The 16,954-nt window shown below is 42.4% G+C and overlaps 1 non-coding gene across 1 annotated transcript; it reads left to right on the top strand.

Annotated features, from left to right (window-relative positions):
• Positions 1-10,203: 10,203 nt before the first annotated feature.
• LOC147945489 (small nucleolar RNA R71) lies at positions 10,204-10,310 on the top strand. Its single transcript, XR_015597873.1, has one exon. It is a non-coding gene; the product is annotated as a small nucleolar RNA R71 (small nucleolar RNA).
• Positions 10,311-16,954: the final 6,644 nt, after the last annotated feature.

Genomic DNA, 16,954 nt, shown 5'->3' with positions numbered 1-16,954 from the left:
AATCATATAGGAGTGAATCAAAAAACAATGAGAGTGAAGAATCACCGGAATTGTTTCATCTCTAGAGGTTAATTGAGGAATAAGAAAAGAGAGAGAGAGAGAGAGGTGAAGCAAAACGTACAAAGAGAGACGTTAGTTGAAAAAGTTTGCTTCTTCTGTGCTTTAAAGATAGATTTCTCTAAAGCTTTTGACTCTGTGCAACGGAGCTTCTTACTCACCACCTTGAGAGCAATGGCTTTCCCTGAGCAATATGTCAACTGGATACGAACCTGCATCACCACCGCTTCTTTTTCAGTCCAAGTTAATGGCGAACTAGCGGGTTACTTTGGAAGTATGAGAGGATTATGACAAGGCTGCTCTCTGAGTCTATATTTATTTGTCATCTGTATGAATGTTCTTTCCAGGAAACTCGATGTGGCTGCTGTGAATAGACTTTGGATACCACCCCAAGTGTAAACAATTGAAACTCACCCACCTTTGTTTTGCTGATGACTTGATGGTGTTCATGGATGGTTCTAAACAGTCTGTCACTGGTGTTTTGAGAGTTTTTGATGATTTTGCTCTACATTCTGGTCTGCATATTAGCATCGAGAAATCGACTATTTACACTGATGGCATCCCCACGATTCATAGAGAGGAGATTCTCCATGAGTTCCGGTTTGCGTATGGTACTTTGCCAGTTTGGTATTTGGGTTTGTTGTTGTTGCCATGACGGATGACCTCAGGGGACTACCTCCCTCTTATCGAAAAAATTCGCCTGCGAGTAGCTTCCTGGACAGCTAGAATGCTATCTTTTGCAGGCCGTTTACAGCTCATTAGTTCGGTGCTCTTTAGTCTGACTAATTTCTGGATATCAGCGTTTAGACTCCCTAAATCTTGTATCCACGAGATTGATCGGTTATGCTATATTGATAGCTTAGTATCCAAGTCAAATATTCATAATTATCTATAGAAATTTAACATTTCTAAAAATATATTTTTCTCGAAAAAATATTTACAAAATATTTTAGTATTTATTTTCTATTTTTAATAATTTTAAATGGGATACTATTATTTTATTCCTATTTTTCTAATTTTCGTTTTTAAAAAAAATAATTCGTTATTAAAAAAAAACTTATTTTTAAAAGTGAAAGAAAAATTATTCTTTAAAATTACTCGTTTATATTTTCAATATATATATATATATATATATATTATTTTATTTGTTCATCCACCTAATTATAATTGTCCGGACCTTTTGTCTTATTTAGAGTATTTGTTCCTCTTTTTGGTAGAGTATCCAGCCGGAAAAACATGGTTTTTTCTTGAGATTTGCAGCAATCTTATGAGATTTTGTCATATCTTCAAATTAAATGGATATTTGTAGTATATCCTCTTGAGATTTTCAGTTCAAACCGTCATAATTATCTATAGAAATTTAATATTTTAGAAAATAGAAGTTTTCTTTAAACAAACATTTACAATAGATTCTATTATTTATTTTCCATTTAACAAAAAAATGGGATATGAATGTAACACCCGCGAACCAAAATCCCGGTTTGGGGGATTGCATCGGTCGATGCAGAAGGTGCATCGGTTGATGCAGGTTCAGTTTTCTGCGTTTTGACTTAAGTGAAACGCTGCGTTTTAGGCAAAGGGAAGAGGAAAACCCTTAAGTCGATTCTTTTGTCTCATTAGTCGACTTTGGCTGTTTTTGAGAGAAACAAAGGAGTTAGTGTTCTTGGTGTTCTTGGTGAATTATGTGGGTTTGTGGCGTTTTCAGATGAGATATGAGGCTTAGAACGTTGTAGGAGCTTGCTAGGAGTGTTCTATTGCTTGTTTGAGGTTCAGATTCTTCTGTGGCAAATGTAAGTGCAGGACCATGGCTTATCTAAGCTAGAGCTTCTCTGATCTGCTTGTTTATGTGTTGTTAGGCTTGTTAGATGGTTATTTGGGATGTTTTGTGGCTTGGGATCGAGTTTTGTGGTTGCAGGAACAAAGATCCGGCGAAACGCTTCGGGAAACACGATTCTCAGCATGATGCATCGGTCGATGCACTTTGTACGTCGGTCAATGCAAGTGCGAGGAAGGCGCGTAAAACCTAGGGTTTTCGTGTTATGTCGAGCATGCATCGGTCGATGCAGTGCGAGTGTCGGTCGATGCATGTGTAACTTTCATCGGTCGATGCATCCCTTGTGTCGGTCGATGCATCCCTTGTGTTGGTCGATGCATCCCCATGTGGTGTCGGTCGATGCATGTTGGTGTCGGTCGATGCAGAGTCCTGGTTTGTTATTTGTTATTTGTTGATTGTTGGTTGATGGCTAGAGATGTTTCTATTGCTTGTGTGTATAGCCCAATAGATGGGAGTGATACTAGGATTTTTGTATGTCTTATCCTAGCAGGTTCAATTAACCTTATGCAGTTGTAATACTTAAGGTGTCAATCTAGTTGGGAAACTTTACTATCACTCAAGATGCAATCAAGGTATCACAAGTCAAGCCAATTTAAAGAGAGTGCTTTTATCTAACAATCCTAGAATGATCAGAATGCAAAACGGAAATGTGTTCTAGAACTAGAAACGCGAATGTATGACAAGAAGTGAAAATGAATGAAAACAGAAACGAGTCTAAGTAGGGACTAAACAACAAGAATCGAAACAGTCTCAGGAATGCAATAAAAATCAGAAAGAAAGAAGTTCTAAGGATGAGAGTAATTGATGTCAGTGGAGTATCCTAGTCTATAGAGTATTTAACATGCCACAAGCAAACTATCCCTAAACAATGAACATCACGACTTAGCTAATTCAATCTCTTGACAGAAGCTACTCAGACTCAACCACTTCCAAACCTAGCTCTCGCTAGAGAAACATGATCAAGCGTGGCATGACAAACAAGTTCATTCACGTCAACAAACATCCTAGACAACTAATCTCTTAGGCTAGGAACGTAAGTCTCTGACACTAGTTGGTCAGATATTTCATTGTACACCTTTTGGGTGCGGAAATGTCTAAGACCTAGTTCCAATTGATCAGAGAGAAACTAGTATTTCTAACTCTAGTCCAGAAGAGATCATACAAATCAAAGCTTAAACACCCTACATCCTAAGATCCTCCACCTAATCTATCCCATCCTCAAGAACTACTACACTACTCAGATCCGAAAATCATCATTAACAATACAAACTCCGTAAACATTGAAACAAGCATTCTTAGATAGATTAAAAAAATGAAGAACAACTTGTAGAAGAAATCAAATGAAAATACTGAATAAACTCAAAGGTGTCGGATTACAAGTCTCAGAACGTTATTGGGTGGCTAGGTTAACCTTAAGGAAAATAAACAATACGGGATAAAAGATAAGATGTCCCCGCAAAAAAAACTAAACAAGATGTATATATAGTAGTCCAACATGGAAAGCCCTAAAACTTAAAACGACAAGGTAAAGCGTCGATTTAGTAATCTCCTGAAGCATGTGAAACCAAACGTCTTTCTTCTTGACATGTGCGATCGAGTCCGTGCGCGTCGAATGGAATGCGATGTCGTCATGGCTCAGATGGACGGCTGAAGAGCGTGGCGGGGGAGCATGGCTCGATCAGACAAGCTGGAGTGCGTGGCAGGGGAGCATGGCTCGATCAGACAAGCTGGAGTGCATGGCGGGGGAGAGTGGCTCGGACGAGACAAGCTGGAGTGCGTGGCGGGGGAGAGTGGCTCGGACGAGAATGGCTTCCAACGTCTCCTAAATACCTGAAATACCTTAAAATGCACAATGTATGAAAGGATGATGCAAGAACTACCTAGACACGCAAAGTGTATAGAAAGGACTAGAAAATGATGCAAACCAATGAGTTATCCTAGCTAAATGCATGATAAAAATATGCTGAGGAGAGACAAAATATAAACATATCAACTCCCCCAAACTTACTCTTTGCTTGCCCTCAAGCAAACAATCAAAATAGAGTATGGAGAAGAGGTGTGAAGATGGGGTCTCGGAACCTAAAACATGCTGAATAGAGTAGTTAGAATCAAGGTCCTTGTTTTTAGTTCTATGATGCATGGTGAAGGAACTTTATTTCTTTAATCTACGTATGCAATCCTATAACATCATTCCCTTTAACATTCATTAACAGAGAACCGTGAATCTAGCTAAAAAATGTCATTGAACTCATTTGGCTAGGGTAAAAGGTCAGAGACATAGATGGTCTCCTTCTCAGGTGGTTTATCAATTCAGAACAAGGTTCTCTCACGAAAAGGAGTTGAGCTTAAGAGAAGGCTAAAGGTTGAAACCAACTGATACATACAACAGCAGCGTCCTGTCTACCCAAAGAACATTCCAAACCGAAGTTGGTTCTATCTCTGACCTTCATTAGAAACTTAATCTCAAACCCATTCTTTCATTCTTTAGACTTGGTCTTAGGAGGAGTTCACTTCTTATCATTCTAGCGGATTGGGAAATCTTTACTATCAGTAAGGTTTTTTTTCTTTGTCTAATCTTTTCGTTTTATGCCCAGAACCAATAACTCATTATTTCGCTCAACCCAAATCCTTTACTAGACTTGTAAACCTTGAAAACACATCCCCCTCCTAAAGACTTTCTACCCTTAACTTTCTTTTTACTCTTCGCTTTTCTACACAAATCCATACCCAATACCCAAAATCGAGTTCTCATCTAGTCCTACTAGTCCGGATAACGCAAACTAGAACTACATAGGATCCTACTCTTGTCGGTTAGAACCTAACACTTTCTAACAAGCTCAACTCGGAAAAAGGCCTGACACTCGAGAATACAATTGGCCTGAAAGAACGGTTGGTTAAGGGTGTGGGGAACTGTTCCAAAGATGGGAATCAGCTACTTGGATTGACAAGGGTGGTAAAAATGTGAAATACAATCCAAGTATGTATATGGTATCCATGAGTTCAACTTCAATGCATAACAAGATAATTGCAAGTCAGGATTAGGTTCAGATAGATAGAGAATGACATCAATTCAAAACATGCTTCAATCTTACATTTTCAAATTCAATCAACATGCATCAAAGAACTAATAACAAGGGCCTTGATCATATCCTATTGAATTCAGCATGCTACCAAGGTTACAATCATCTTCAACCCCTATGCTAAATGCAACAACCCTATGTGAATGACACTAGACTCAATCCTAATATGCAAGTGCAAGCTACATGAACACTCTGTTTTTGTGGAAATTTTCAAATTTTTTAATTTTTTTGGTTTTTCTATGCAAATAAATGAATGCAGACTCAAACATGATATGATACAAAAATATGAAATAAGAATCACAGAACACAACATCAGATACATCATCTCAAACCCTCCCCCAAACTTAAATTACACAGTCTCCTGTGTAAGAAAAATTTGCAGAAGGATTTGAGAATCACAACAGAAACAATGCAGGAATGAAATGGTATATACAAAGGAACGTAGGAGTACCTCAGTAGTAGAAGAAGGAGTCCAAGGAGGGGCGTGAAACTAACTCTGTCCTTCGCCTTGTTCGGGATCCGCGGGTGTGACATCCGCTGGTTGGTCAACTTGCTGCTCAACCGCTTGCGTATTCTGATACATGTTCGGCTGCTCGTCACACTGCATGTCATCAAGTCTGGACTCGCCATGGTCCAATGCCAACACAACAACCTCTGTAGGCTGATGATGACCCTGATGTTCAACTTGCTGCTCAACCTCAACTTCATGCTCATCTCGAGCTGCAGAACGACGCGCTGATCGCCGACTAGAAGAGGCTCTGGAACATCGCGAACCGTCTCTTTGCGTCTCCCTAGACTTGTGTGACGAGTGGCGTGAAGGAACGGGTGAGGGCTGACGCTCCCGAGGTACATATGAAGATTGACGTGCTGGAGAGGGATTCGGAGAAGGTGTTCGCGCTAGGGTCGCGGAAGGATGTCCTGACATTGGTCTAGTGTCCTCGGGGATAGACCTAGGGATAGCGGTTGTGGAAGTCGAGCAGCTAAACTTGTGCATGAAGCTCTTTATAGTCTTGGTGAAGCTGCTGAGCACCTTGTCTCTGGCTTTCCCCCATCGTTGAAGCTGGTTGAGGCGTTGATAAGCTGCTCTAACCCCCTTACCCATTATTGGGTCTGAGTACTCCTCGAAGTAGAACTGCTCTGGGCGGTACTCCTCGGTGTCTTCCTCCTTTGGCTCAGTCTTTGCTTCCGCAAAGTCTACATGCTCCTCCTCAGCTTCAGAATTGTATAGGGTATCCGCAGGAGGGATGAACTCGATATGCTCACCCCCTAAGATCGTAGTCAACTCGACGTGAGGGAGGAGTAATCTCGAAGGACCGACAGCAGGATGCACAAACTTGTAGAGCAACCGTCCATGCCTCAAACCCCAATCCAAAGTTCGTAGCTGTCGCAGGTTGCTGATGTCTATCCAACGTAGTGGGTTCGACTCAGAGTGTAGGGGAACACCAGCAGCCTCAAGGAACCAAGTCACTACGCCTCCCATGCACATCACTCCGGGAGTGTGGTTGCTGCTGAGCCTCGAGACCCAGTTCTTGTATGACATCAGGTAGTTGAGAAGGTAAAGCGAGACGGAAGTGTTGGATATGTCACCTTGCATCGCGGTGAAATCCATGGCAGTGAATGAGAGCCCCTTAAGCGTGAGATCAATCATCTCAAGCTCTCCGTTCGTCATGTATCCCTTGATTTCCTTGGCGTAGAATGCATTCGAAACAGCCTTCTGGAAGTAACACAACACTGGGCTTCGCAGGTTCAGCGCTTTTGTCTTCGATGAAGTGAATGTGGGCGTGCTCCCAATTGTTGCCCAGAGTGCGGCTATCTCAGTCCGCTCAAATTGCAGCGTAGTCCCTGTTCTGCTGGGAAATCCAAGCATCTCTTCGACGGTTCTGAGGGTGAGAGTGTAGAATTGGCCGTGAACGCGAAATGTAATGTAACCCAGACCTCCATAAGACATCATTCCCGGCTCATCCGCATATAAGTGTATCTCCAGAGTGCAGAGGAACTGAATTGTCTCCTCCCTGTATCCATTCTTGGGTGTGTTCATGATTCTCTCTAGATGGCACCTCCTAAACAGATACTGAACATCCTCTGCAATCCCGAGTTGCTGCATCGTCTCCACATGGGGATACCTTGTGCCATCGAATTCCAACTGCTGGAACAGCTCGTAGTATTCCTTAGGAGTTAGTTTCGTCTCAGCGCTCTTCTGTCTGACCGATTTTCTGGGAGCTTATTCTAAGCGCAACGCAGGTTCCTCTTGTTCGTAATCACTCCCGTCCTCCTTTGAGTTTGAAGCTCGTGCCGGTCTCTTCCCGTGACTCTTGCTCTTAGAGAGCGGTTTGTCTGTTCTGCTTGACACAGTGCCTTGCGTAGGCGGCTTAGAAGCAGCAACACTTCCTCGTACCTCACACCCATACTTCTCATACATCTCGTCCCAAAAATTGTCAGACATTGTAAAGCTGAGACAATTCAAACCCAAAATCAAAGATTAGTAGGTTAGTGACCAGGCAACAATACAAACCACAAAAATCAATGAAAGACCTAAAGTGTTGAGAGCAGCCAAACACAACGGATTGATGAAAGTGAGTATGGCTCGATCGAGATTTTGCAGTGGCTCGATCACGGGATGGGTCGATCAAGGCTTGTGGAAGTAGCTCGATCGGGTGAGTATGGCTCGATCGAGAGGTGTGGATGTGTTTGCTCGATCGGTCTTGGACAGGTCGAATGGTCACGGTTCTGGGAGTGGTGTGCTCGAATGGTGATTCGCGGGCTCAAACAGTGGCTGGCGCGAGAGGACGGCTCGAGTGAGACTCGTGGAGGATTAAGCGGAACATGTGGATGGTCGACGATGATGGCGGTTTGAACAAGATCGAGTAGTAGGCGGATCCGGCGGTCACGTCGGGATTGGCTCGAGCGGGTGAGTAACACTGTGGCTCGATTGGAACGTGAAAAACTCGAGGAAGGTGGATCAAGTGGTGCTTCGACTGCTCGAACACTGGTGGAGGAGACTGGCTCGATCGAAAAGATCACGACGGGGGTGGCGAGAACGGCTCAGACGAAAGACTAGAGGGCGGCAGCAGCACGGCGGCTCGAGCGGTGGAGTGCGGAGCTTGGCTCGAGCGAGAGTTGAGTCTCAGTTCCGGGACGGTGGCTCGATCGGATTTCGACAGTAGCTCAAGAGGGGCTTTTGAAAGTGGCTCGAACAGGTCTTCTCGGGGATGGCTCGATCGACTTTTAACAGTGGCTCGAACGGGACTTCAAAGAGTGGCTCGAACGAGCGGTGTGGATGTACGGCTTGATCACACTGCAACAGTAGCTTGAGAGAGGTGGTTGGGGCGTGTCTCGAGTGGTGTACGTTGAGTTGAACGGCAACGCAGCTGGTCTCCTCGTGAAGTCGAGTGATGAACTCGCCGGTCGAGTAAACAGAAGCTTGGGTCAAGTTTTTTGGCTGGAACAGAGGTCGAGATGTGAAGTCGGACCGGGCTCGAACGGCGTAGTTCAGCGTCACCAGAGAAGGTCTCTTGTGAGAGCGAAGATGTTGTCGAGCAGAGAGAGAGTAAGATGATGAGAGTGTGGTTTGGTTGGTGGGGGGCTAAAGTGAAAAAGAGTGGGTGAGGTTTAATAATGATTGAGATGGTGATGGTGTCATGCAAGTGGGAGGAAAAAGAGAGTGATGGTGGGATAATGTGAGAGGGGAGACATAAAGATGATATGTCTAGTGAGGGGAAACAAAGAGTGAGGGAGGGTGATATGACAGGCACGTGGGTGAGAGGAGCGGAGTGACAAAACCAATAATTAAGATTCCCCCTCATACTCGTTTTTTTTTATACTTCATATCCTCTGTAACTTTTCCTGACTTCACTTCTGCAACATCATCATACTCGGTTTGACTCTGAACTCACTAATTTGCCTGCATTTTTTTTTTCTTTTTTCTCTGTTGCTTAAACTCCCTTCTGTAGATACCTGAACACAAGAAAACCAAAAACAAAAATTAAAACACAAGGATCCTAAAGAATATGTACAGTGATACCTTTGGGACTTCCTCCCAAGTGAGCTTGTTTAAAGTCCCTAGCTTGACTTTTCAGCTTTTTATGGCTTTTGGGGTTCATAGAGGAGCACAGAAGACCCCTCTGGTCGGACTTGATCAGCCAAATATTTCTTGACTCTATAACCATTTACAGTGAACTCGCTACCATCCTTGTTCAGAAGAGTGATGGCTCCGAATGGCAGAACTTCCTTGACGTCAAAAGGTCCAGACCACCAAGACTTAAGCTTTCCAGGAAATAACTTAAGTTTGGAGGTTAAAAGCAGAACCTGATCTCCAGCCTTGAGCTCCTTGACAACAATTTTCTTATCATGAAATTTTTTGGTTCTTTCTTTATAGATCTTTGAGCTCTCATAGGCATCAAGTCTGATTTGTTCCAGTTCATGTAGATCAAGAGTCCTCTTAGCCTGAGCTGTGTCAATATCCAATTTAAGCAACTTGATAGCTCAAAGCGCCTTGTACTCAACCTCCACAGAGAGGTGACATGCTTTACTATATACCAACTGAAATGGTGTTCTTCATATCGACGTTTTGTAAGCTGTTATGTACGCCCAGAGAGTCTCGTCCAGCTTGACAGACCAATCTTTCTTTGAAACCCCAACAATCCTTGACAAAATACCTTTGATCTGCTTATTTGAGACTTCAACCTGTCCGCTGGTCTGAGGGTGATAAGCAGTAGATACCTTGTGCTTGACCCAATACTTTCTCAGCATACTTTCAAACACTTTATTGATGAAATGAGTTCCCCCATCGCTGAACACTGCTCTAGGTATCCCATACCTTGGAAATATTATGCTCTTGAATAGCTTCAGAACTACCTTGTGATCATTGGTAGGACTGGCAATGGCTTCAACCCACTTAGAAACGTAATCAACTGCCACCAGAATATAGATATTCCCATTAGATGGGGGGTTGAATGGCCCCATGAAGTCTGCTGGCTTAGCAAGATACGGTCAAGCTTCTCATTGACATTCTTGAGGTCTTTATTGTACTTCTCCTCAGCCCCAGCGTCGCTGCAAAATGTGCGGTCATAGTCTTCATTGTAGTTGCCGTCAGACTGAGCGAGATTCTCCACCAGTTGCCATCCTTCATCAACGTCTTTGTTCAGGAAATTACCATTAGAAGCAGTTTCAAGCAGCATACGGATCTTTGGTAGTACACCACGGTAGAGAGTGCTCAGTAGTGACTCGTTGCTGAAACCATGGTGTGGACACTGGCTATGGTAGCCCTTTAAACGCTCCCAGGCTTCACAAAATGATTCTGAGCTCTTCTGAGTGAAGCTGGAAATCTCATTCCTAAGACGGGCTGTTCTGGAGTTGGAGAAGAACTTGGCCAAGAAAGCTTTCTTGCAACCGTCCCAAGTTGTGATTGATCCCTTGAGAAGGTTTTTCTCCCATTCATGAGCTTTGTCTCCCAGGGAAAACGGGAAGAGGCGCAACTTGTAACCATTCTCACTCACGCCATTGATCTTGGTGAGACTGCACAGGCGGTCGAACTCGTCCAAGTGGTCGAGTGGATCCTCCATAGGTAACCCGTGAAACTTGTTTCCTTGGATCATGGAGATCAGACCACTCTTGATTTCGAAGTTGTTGTTCTGCACGGCGGGAGGGACGATTCCAGCACGCTGAGTATGAGTGTTCGGTGCATCCTGAAACAAGAGCTTTTTCAAGTATCTACTTATGAATGAATGAATGATGCAATCAAACAAACAAACATAAGTATGAATGATCATAATGTAATGCAAGGTGTTTCAATTCCCTTATGATGTTGTAGCATAAAGGATGTCAATCCATAAAGAGTGTGATATGTAAGCAGTCAAGATGTGATCAATGCATTCAAGTTAAGCCAAATTTCAAGTTGATTTGTTTCTAACAACCTAATGACAATAATGAAATGCAATGAACTAAGGCAACTTAAGACAATACTAATGCTGAATTAAACTGTAGAACAAGTGCAATAAACAAGACTAAGCAGAATTAACTAATAAGCAGAAGAAAACATGAACAGAACAATGCATAAGCAAGAAAGTAAAATGGAGCTCGACCTAGCACTCGGTCGAGTGCATGGTCGAGTGGGAGGTCGAGTTGACAAGCGAATGAACAGAAACAGAGCAAATAATGAAAACAGAGCAAACAACAAGCAATTAACAATACTTAAACAGGGAAATCAATAAACAAAGAAAATCCTAAGGATGGATTCATGGGATGGACTCAAGCTATGGCTATCTAAATTGGTCCACAAACCTCAATCAACAATGAGCTATCTCTAGACAATGATCTTCTAATACATGTTAATCCATTCTCATGACAATAACAATCAAGCCAAGATACTTCTTAGACCTAGTTCTCACTAGCTATTACATATCAAAGCAGGCATTAAAACCCAGATCATCAATGTCAAAAATCACTTTAAACATCTAATCTCTTAGCATGCTTCATGACAATCTCTAGCATTAGCCTTATCTAACAACTTAGACATTGGTGTGATGCTAAGAAGCTTAAGATCTATCCTTACCCTCTCAGTATAAGAATAACATAGAGCATATCTAATCTAGAAGAGATATATAACAATCAAGCTTGACCAATCTAAACAACCATAACCTTTACCCAGCCTAATCCATCCCTAAGATCCTAAGCCACTAATAAGATCTAAAAATCATCATGAAGAACACAAACCCAGAAATTAGTGAAACTATCATGATTAGAAAGATGAGATAAAGATGAACAATATTGAACAAAGAAGTGAAAGCAAATATTCAACAGATTCAAAGTTATGAAGGTTACAAATCTATGAAAATCTAGAGAAAAGATAAGAGATGATGCAATAAAGTAAAAGAAGCTAAAAATGGCAAAAACTAGGTTATGAGGTGTCTACATGGTCTCTAGGGTCTCACCTTTTTCGGCAACAAGTGCCAATACACATATATATAGTAAAGAGAGAGAAGCCCTAGTTAGCTAGAGGACAAAACAGAGAGGCGGCGGTCAGCTCGACCATGTGCTCGGTCGAGTGCATGGTCGAGTGGTTGGTCCGTCACGTAGCTCGAGTCTTCGATCTGGGATGATATTCGTTCAGTAAAATCGGGATAACTCTTGCACTACACCTCTAATTCCCTTTAAACCACCGGCATTCGAAAGTTAACTCAATTGCCTATAACTCTCTTGAAGGACGCGGAAGCTGAATCGCAACGGAAGATCTTCATTTGGATCGATCTTTGAGGATCTCGTTATGAATCCGACCGAGTACTCGACCATGTGCCTGCTCGAGTGCTGTGGTCGAGTTGCCTTGCGAATCCACTTCCTGATACTTTCAGTCCTCTTGTTTAGCTCCAGAAATAATACCAAGTCCTTCCTTACCTTCTTAGAGCTCCATAACACCTAATAATACTCCAAATGCACAAATGTATGCAATGCATGCTTCTAAACATCCTAAGTGTATATTTGGACATAAATGGCTATAAAACCTAAGGAATCATTTCTAAATGATGAAAAACATGAACTAAACAAGGCCTTAAATATGGCAAAATATAGTAACATCACATCCCCAGCACCAATGTTTCGTGGTCCCGGATTTGGTCCATTCGGTTGTTCCATTGTGACAGGTGCGGGATGATCAGTGAGTTGACGAGTTTGTCGTGGTCTTTGTAACCGGTTGATATCGTAGATAGCAGGAAGGAGGTTCTGATGTCCTCTTGATATGGTGTGCATGCAACGTTGCAATAAACAGGTTCCTGAGATGTAAAACAAACAAGCAGACAACCAAAACAAGTCAGTACTCAGGATGATATGTGTAAAAGAACTTAATCTTGCAAAACTTGAAATCGTAAATGTAGCAAAACGAATCCCAAATGGCAACGGCGCCAAATTGATACTAAGATTTTTTTGTCTCCTATCCTAGCAGGTTCAATTAACCTTATGCAGTTGTAGTACTTAAGGTGTCAATCCAAGTGGGATGTTGCTAACAATCAAGAAATCACAAGTCAAGCCAACATAAAAAGAGTGTTTGTCTAACAATCCTAGAATGATGAAAATGCAAAAACAAAAATGAACTACAGAATTAGAAACGAAAATGTATGACAAGAAGTAAACAAGAGTAAAAACGAAAACGACTCTAAGCATGAACAAAACCGCAAGATAAGAAACAAACTCAGGAATGCAATATCAATCAAGAATATAAAAGTCCTAAGGATGGGAGTAATTGATGTCGGTGGAGTATCCTAGTGTATAGAGTGTTTAACATGCCACAAGCAAACTATCCCTAAACAATGAACATCACGACTTAGCTAATCCAATCTCTTGATAGAAGCTACTCAGACTCAACCACTTCAAAACCTAGCTCTCGCTAGAGAAACATGATCAAGCGTGGCATGACAAGCAAGTTCATTCACGTCAACAAACATCCTAGACAACCAATCTCTTAGGCTAGGAACGTAAGTCTCTGGCACTAGTTGGTCAGACATTTCATCGAACACCTTTTGGGTGCGGAAATGTCTAAGACCTAGTTCCAATTGATCAGATTGAAACTAGTATTTCTAACTCTAGTCCAGAAGGGATCATACAAATCAAAGCTTAAACACTCTACATCCTAAGATCCTCCACCTAATCTATCCCATCCTCAAGAACCTTAACACTACTCAGATCTGGAAACCATCACCAAAGATACAAATCCAGAAAACATTGAACCAAGCATAGTAGATAGATAGAAATGAGAAAAACAACTTTGTAGAAGAAATCAAGTGCAAAAACTGAATAAACTTGGAGATGTCGGATTACAAGTCTCAGAACATTTTTTGGTGGCTAGGTTAACCTTAAGGAAAAGAACAAAACAAAAACGAGATAAAAGATAAGATGTCCTAAACCAAGACTTAACAAAATGTATATATAGTAAAAACGTGTGAATCCCTAAAACTTAAAACGACAAGATAGAGTGTCGGTTCAGGAGTCTCCTAAAGCGTGTCAGACGGAGCGTCTTCCTGGAATGCGTGATTTCGTCCGTGTGCGTCCAGTGGCTCGATTGGTGTGAGTAGGAGTGGGTAGAGTGGTGCGAGTGAAAAAGGCTCGAGCATGGTCAGTGAAAGTGGCTCGAGCGTGGTCGGTGAAAGTGGCTCGAGCTGGGTGTATATACATCTACTAAAACAAAGATAACTCTTGAACCACACCTCTGATTAGCTTGAAATAAACGGCATTGGAAAGACGACTCAATTCTCTACAACTTTGATGAAGACGTCTAAAGCTAAGTCCCTAGAACGGTGGCTCGAGTGATGGCTCGATTGAGTGGGTTGAGAGTGGCTCGATTGTGGAGATTGAGAGTGGCTCGATTGCGTAGGTTGAGAGTGGCTCGATTGTGGAGATTGAGAGTGGCTCGATTGCGTAGGTTGAGAGTGGCTCGATTGTGGAAGTTGAGAGTGGCTCGATTGTGGAGGTTGAGAGTGGCTCGATTGTGGCCACCGAGAGTAGCTCGATCGTTTGCGTCTCCGACGTCTCCTAAACACCTGAAATACTTCGAAATGCATAATGCATGCAAGGATGATGCAAAAACTTCCTAAATATGCAAAGTGTATAAAAGAGGTTTTAAAATGATGCAATACGACTAGTTATCCTAGCTAAATGCATGACAAATATATGCTAAGGAGATGCAAAATATAGACTTATCACAGAAGTAGTGATTGACCTCTCTGAAAAGCTTCTTCTTCCTGTAGGGATCCATGTCATCAGGAACCTCTCCACAAACCTTGTAATTCACGACATCTGCATACCATGGTGCAGTCTCAGAAGTGATCGCCATGCATCTGATTCTGAGGTTGTCAAGCTCTGTGTCATGCATCTGCTCACAAACCTGGGCGACCAGAAGTTGTTCCTCAGGCATTGAATCATCTATGGGAATCGCATCTTCAATCCTCATTCTTGAGAGGTGGTCCGCGACTCCATTTTCTATGCCTTTCTTGTCAACAATCTCCATGTCAAACTCCTGAAGTAGCAGAATCCACCTCAACAGTCTCAGCTTGGTATCCTTCTTCGAATAGATATGTCTCAGAGAGGCATGATCGGTATACACAATGACCTTCGAACCCACAAGATAACTCCTGAATTTTTCGAATGCAAACACAACTGCTAGGAGTTCCTTCTCTGTGGTCGCATACCTTCCTTGGGTCTCGTCTAAGGTGCGACTTGCATACTAAATGACATGAAGCTTCGTGTCAATACGCTGTCCCAGAACTGCTCCAACTGCGAAGTCTGAAGCATCACACATAATCTCAAATGGATGATCCCATTTCGGAGCTTGTACTATGGGTGCGGAAACCAAGGCCTCCTTGATCTTGCTGAAAGCTTCCAAACATGCTGCATCAAATTGGAACTCAACCTCCCTGCACAGCAACCTTGTCAATGATCTTGCAATTATTGAGAAGTCTTTGATGAATCTCCTGTAAAACCCAGCATGTCCCAGAGATCTTATGTTGTCCTTCACTGTCTTAGGTGGTTGAAGCTGAACCATGACCTCAATCTTAGCTTTGTCAACCTCAATTCCTTTCTCATAAATCTTGTGTCCCAGAACAATCCCTTCTTCTACCATGAAGTGGCATTTCTCCCAGTTCAGCACCAGGTTCATCTCCTCACATCGCGTCAATATCCTGCACTAATTTAACAAACAAGAGGAGAAAGTGGAACCGTATACAGAGAAGTCATCCATAAACACTTCCACTGACTCCTCAATCAAATCCGAGAAAATTGAAGTCAAACACCTCTGAAAGGTGGCAGGAGCATTGCACAAACCAAATGGCATACGTCTGTAGGCAAAAGTGCCATAAGGACAGGTAAATGTTGTCTTTTCCTGATCATTTGGGTGAATAGGGATTTGGAAGAATCCACTATACCCATCAAGGAAATAGTAGTAGGGATGACTGGCTAATCTTTCTAACATTTGATCAATGAAAGGCAAAGGGAAATGATCTTTCCTAGAAACAGCATTCAACTTCCTATAATCAATGCACATCTTATGTCATGTGATGTTCCTAGTTGGGATTAACTCATTTTTTTCGTTTTTGATTACAGTTATTCCTCCCTTTTTAGGTACACAATGTATTGGAGATACCCAAGTACTATCAGAGATAGGATAGATAACTCCAGCATCAAGCAGATTTAGGATCTCTTTCTTCACCACCTCTTTCAGATTAGGGTTCAATCTTCTTTGGGGTTCAATACTAGCGTAAGATTCATTTTCAAGATTGATCCTATGCGTGCAAAGACTTGGCAAGATTCCCTTGATATCATCTAAAGAATAACCTATGGCTCTTCTATACTTCTTAAGTTCAGTTACAAGCAACTTCAATTCATTATCACTCAACCTAGCATTCACAATGACAGGATAAGTAGAATTTTCCTAGAAAAACGTACCTGAGTCTGGAAGGGAGAATTTTGAGTTCTACCTTCAGAGCTTTCAGTTCCGACCAGTCGTTAGCATGGGCGTCAGGAGCGGTCACGGTCGAATGCGGTTCGAGCGGTGGTTCGAGTCGGGTCTTGACGTCGGTCGAGTGGAAGGTTTCACGTTCTGAACTCTCTGTCTCAACTACACATACCTCCCCTGCGTCAGATAGCTGCTCGAACTCCTCTAATTCGTCTGTGTCTCTGTGGGAGTCTAGCATATTCTTGTAACAAGTGGTCTCCCCATGCAGGAACCCTTCTTCTCCACCATTGGTCAAAGCAGTCTTGAGATGATCCTCCTCAGCTAATTCCTCCAACAACTCATCAGCCAGTTTATCCATCTCTTCAATGTAGAAGACTTGACCTCCTATCATTGGCTTATTCAAGGTATCCTTGATGTCAAACTTCATAGTGAAGTCGTTGCCCAGATTGAGATCAATCTTGCCATTTCTGACATCAATGATGACTCTAGCAGTCGCTAGGAACGGTCTTCCTAAAATCAGCGGATCTTTTGGTTCTTCATCCATCTCCA

This window comes from Camelina sativa, chromosome 4 (genome assembly GCF_030686135.1).
Source record: "Camelina sativa cultivar CO46 ecotype springtype chromosome 4, ASM3068613v1".
NCBI classification, from domain to species: Eukaryota; Viridiplantae; Streptophyta; class Magnoliopsida; order Brassicales; family Brassicaceae; genus Camelina; species Camelina sativa.
The sequence above is the reverse complement of the archived record's forward strand: the minus strand, read 5'-3'. Positions and strand labels throughout refer to the sequence as shown.